This window comes from Sinocyclocheilus anshuiensis, unplaced genomic scaffold, assembly GCF_001515605.1.
Source record: "Sinocyclocheilus anshuiensis isolate Anshui unplaced genomic scaffold, SAMN03320099.WGS_v1.1 scaffold907, whole genome shotgun sequence".
NCBI classification, from domain to species: domain Eukaryota; kingdom Metazoa; phylum Chordata; class Actinopteri; order Cypriniformes; family Cyprinidae; genus Sinocyclocheilus; species Sinocyclocheilus anshuiensis.
Genome location: NW_015546133.1, coordinates 1,281,072 through 1,285,541, shown reverse-complemented (window position 1 = coordinate 1,285,541; position 4,470 = coordinate 1,281,072). Strand labels below are relative to the sequence as shown.

The 4,470-nt window shown below is 38.7% G+C and overlaps 1 protein-coding gene across 1 annotated transcript in view; it reads left to right on the top strand.

Annotated features, from left to right (window-relative positions):
• The first annotated feature begins 1,204 nt into the window (after positions 1-1,204).
• The window catches only part of LOC107701134 (T-lymphoma invasion and metastasis-inducing protein 1-like), a 50,460-nt gene continuing 47,194 nt past the window's right edge, over positions 1,205-4,470 (top strand). Inside the window, exon 1 of the mRNA XM_016503076.1 lies at positions 1,205-1,395. The gene's annotated coding sequence lies outside the window, so the exon portion shown is untranslated. The remainder of the gene's footprint in view (positions 1,396-4,470) is intronic.

Below are 4,470 nucleotides of genomic sequence, written 5' to 3'. Positions count from 1 at the left end.
TATCTGAAATAATAATACTGGTTCTTTGTGCAGTGGTGTTTCCCAGCAGCTTGCCGTGGGTTAAATCCCTGATCTCCACAACTAGGATCAGTGCAGAGTTTCCCACGCCCCCCTCTCCCACTGATATACTAGCTTGAGGTGGATATGATCCACAACATTGCACAACATCTCTGATTTCAGCCACAAATACACAGAAAACCGAGGAAGGTTCTCTCTATAGGCCTGATCTGTAATGTGTGTTATGGAATTTGGACAGGCTAGACACCTTTAATTTTACCCAAATGAAAATTAGGCTTTGAGGGAGATGTTCAGTTTGTTCAGTAGATTGTGTATCTTAGTGTTGATTGTTCAGTGCAACATTGAAATGCTTGTCTTTACAAAATCTTATGTGACATATTATGTGACATGGGAATACTTTATTGGCATTTTTCCCAAGCATCATTACACACACATAAAAAAAACTTTTGCATTTAATTTTTAATTAAAACTTTTAAAGTGTACTTTGTTTTAACCTTAACCTTATATTTTAGTATATGTTGTAATTAATTATTTTATTTTATTTTATTTTATTTTATTTTATTATTTTCACTTAATACCACAACATAATGTGTGTAAATTGTATTTGATTTTTTTATTCTACTTATTTACTTTTTTATTTTATATTATTTTACTCCAATAATGCCACAGCATAATAAATGTATATTTTATTTTATTTTACCACAACTTAATGAATATAGGCTATATAATGCATTTTAATATATTTTTACTCATATAAAGTGAAAAACTAATAATAATAATGTAATAGTAATTACATTCAAATAAAATAGTTAAAAGTTTTTTTTATACTTCATAGTAAAATAATTCAAATGTATGATATACGTGTATTATGTTGTGGTATTATGTATGTATGTGCTTTTGTGGGTCTTGTGTACACAAGTATGTTATCTTAGGGGCTCACAGGCAAGCAATTTAAAAGGAAACGGGGTGTCTCAAAGCTTAGGGGCAAAGACCCAGGCTGCGTTCTGGCAGATACTGTTGATCCAGTGGAGGTGAAACGAGAGAGAGAAAGAGGGGGAAGAGCAAGGGGGAGGTGAGAAGGAGAAGGAGAGGGGGAGGAGAAGCAAATGGAGGAACGGGGAGGGTTGTGCAAATGAGAGCGAGAGAGCACACACACCCCTTTCTGCACTCTCAGCGGACAGACTCATCATCACATGGTTGGAGTGAGTGTGCTGTGGAGTTCTGATAGACAAGAGACACAGAGACGTGCTGGATTACAGCCAGTAATTGGAGGAGACATTACATGTATGAAATAAGCAAGAAGACATTCAAACCACTAATGTTTGGATACTTTATTGAGGAACAACAACGGACCTAGGATTTACCATATGCCAGGAGGTATGCCACACTATCAACTGTATTTCCATGCTATTTTACTCTCTTTCAGAGATGTCATTGCAATTGGACATTTATGTCTGTCTGTTGGGCTTTCTCTGGGTCCCCTGGGATTGTGCTCGAGTGGACGGCTGACAGTGATAAATGCCACACTGCTTGGTTAATAAGGTTTACTTGCCATAGAGTCTTTGAAAGTCTGTCTTGTGTGCCTTTGTTGGACAATCAATATGCCGTGTGTGTCTAAGTGTGTATGTGGGGTTTGTTTTGAGAGGTCTCAAAAACAATTGGTTCTGTGGTCATAAAAAACCCTCATCCAGACAGAAATGTTTGGAAGCCAAGGAGGAGGATCCATCAGTGTATAATCTCTCTCACATGCTCCCTTTGTGTGTGCGTGTGAATTTTCTCACTGGATGGAGTAAATCTTTCAGGTTTGCTCTCTATTTTTGCTGTTCTGTCACAAATTATCTTCAGTATTAACATTTTTTGTAAGTAGAAAACTCGAATGACAGCATGCTTTAGTTCTGAAAGTATTGTATGTACAGATCTGTCAACATACCCAGAGTTTTGTCTGTAAGAGTCTGTCTGAAATGTTTTGCAGCCTTGTTAAGTTCTGCTGTGTTACCTCATGAATAATGTGCCTCATTTAAAAGTTTTACTGTAAACCACCAGAGCCACTCCAGGATAGTTAAGTGTGTGTTTTTGTGTAGGCGTGTGTGTGTGTGTGTGTGTGTGTGTGTGTGGTCTACAGTTCTGTGGAATGTGATTCATTGTGATTAGATGACTGAAAAAGCAGCTGAGCTGAGATTCTGAGGAAAGATACAAAAGAAAACAGACAGCAAAGTGAAATATAAATAAGATAAAAGATGACTACTGTATATATACACCTAAAATGTGTTTAAGCAAGGTAAAAAGACCATCAGACCTGAAAGAAAGACCTAGATGCAGTGGACCACTAATATTTATACCGGTCTGTCTGGGCTCATGCATGGGGTCATTGATGCGGTTCTCAGCTGTTCGCAGTCAGACAGAGATGGCACACAGGGTGCCAGATTCCTTGGTTGTCTGAGGTCTCCCAGCGGTCTAGTGGCTTTATGAATGAATTACCGTAGAGTGCGCTGTGGAGGAACTCAGACGGGCCAAACAAAGACTCCTGCATACTTCAGTCTAGGAGCAAACAATGAACCACACTCTTCCTATACCACCATATCACTGACCCTCTCAGAATCAGACTGGACAGAGACTACCTGTCTCCTTTAAGAGCTCATATCTGGAATTTATCACATGCGTCTGTCTTGTTCCCATCATATGCTGTTTAATCTATCGATTAGTCTCAATAAATATACTCCTTCCTTTAAAATGGGCTGCTGTCACACAGACAGATTGCTTTTGTGGTTTAGGTCAATAAGCAGCAGACAAGATTGTTCCTCAAATACTGGGCATAAGAAATGTAAAAAGTACATTAACATGTAAAATATGGGAAATTCTTTGGGAATTGCAGACCTTGCAGTAACTGCTGGTTATTCAATTGAAATGGGACGTGTGTTCAAACATGAGTGTGTGTCAGTATGCATGTGCTTTATTGGTCTAATAAGATACTGTATTTGTATAGAAGTGTGTTTGTCTCTGTATATGAAGGCTTAGGAAGGCAATCTTGTTGTTTTGCTTTGCTCTGTAAGTGTGTTAAGTGGAACTAAGTAACAGAATGGCTTCTCTGCGACCCTCAGGGCATTTCTTCCTTCTTCTGCCCCACTGGAGCAGAGGGCATCAGGGTGAAACATGGGGGGTAGAGAAGCTATATGTCTGTGGGGGGTAGGAAATATGGCTTAAATGGGTCACAGCACTGCCACAGCATGTTAAAACTATACATTAACAAAGCTAATGAAAGAGATGAAGAGATAATGAGAGAAAGGCAAGGCTTTGTGTTCATTTAAAGCATTGGTCTCAAACTCAGTTCCTGAAGGGCCACAGCTCTGCACAGTTTTGCTCCAACCCTAATCAAGCACATTTGATCCAGCTAATCAAGGTCTTCAGGATCACTAGAAACTTCCAAGCAGATGTGATTGGGAGTTGGTTGGAGCTAAACTCTGCAGAGCTGTGGCCCTCCAGGAATTGAGTTTGAGACCACTGATTTAAAGGGTCTGAACAAAAAAAAGGAGGGAGAGAGATACGCACCACCATTTAAAAGTTTGGGGTGAGTGCGATTTTTTTATTTATCTAAACTCTGCGGAGCTGTGGCCCTCCAGGAATTGAGTTTGAGACCACTGATTTAAAGGGTCTGAACAAAAAAAAGGAGGGAGAGAGATACGCACCACCATTTAAAAGTTTGGGGTGAGTGCGATTTTTTTATTTATTATTATTTGGAAGAAATTAATACTTTTATTCAGCAAGGATGCATTAAATTAATCAAATGTGTAAAACAACAAACAATTAAACTTTCAGCAAGATAGAAATAGACATTAAGGCTACGTTGTTGTACAGACAATGGATGAACAAGTGAACATGGAGATCAGAGCTGTTATTGGTTTCTGTAGCACCTGCATTTGATCTTTTTCAAAGAGGTTAGGAAATTGTTTTTAGATTTTTTTTAAAGGAGACATATTATGCCCCTTTTTACAATATGTAATATAAGTCTCTGGTGTCCCCAGAATGTGTCTGTGAAGTTTCAGCTCAAAATACTCAACAGATCATTTATTATATCATTTTGAAATGCCTATTTTGAGTGGAAGCAGAAACATGCTGTTTTTCGGGCCTGTCTCTTTAAATGCAAATGAGCTGCTGCTCCCGCCCCCTTTTCTAGAATAGAGCTAAGCCATTACAACTCGTACCTGCTAGAAAAAACATCTGTTTTGGTTCTGATTATCATGTTTATCGCTCTGAAATCATGCGTTTTAAACCATATGAGTTTAAACTTATGATATAAGGTTTTCTGAGAGCACACACCCGAAGCACATGGACAGAAAGCGGCCACCACACAGCATGTGAGTACTAAACTAAGTTCTCATTCACACACAAGATTACGTTAAAAACACACACGAGTTACAAAAACAGTTGGTTATGTCTGTGAAGGTAAACAGCCGG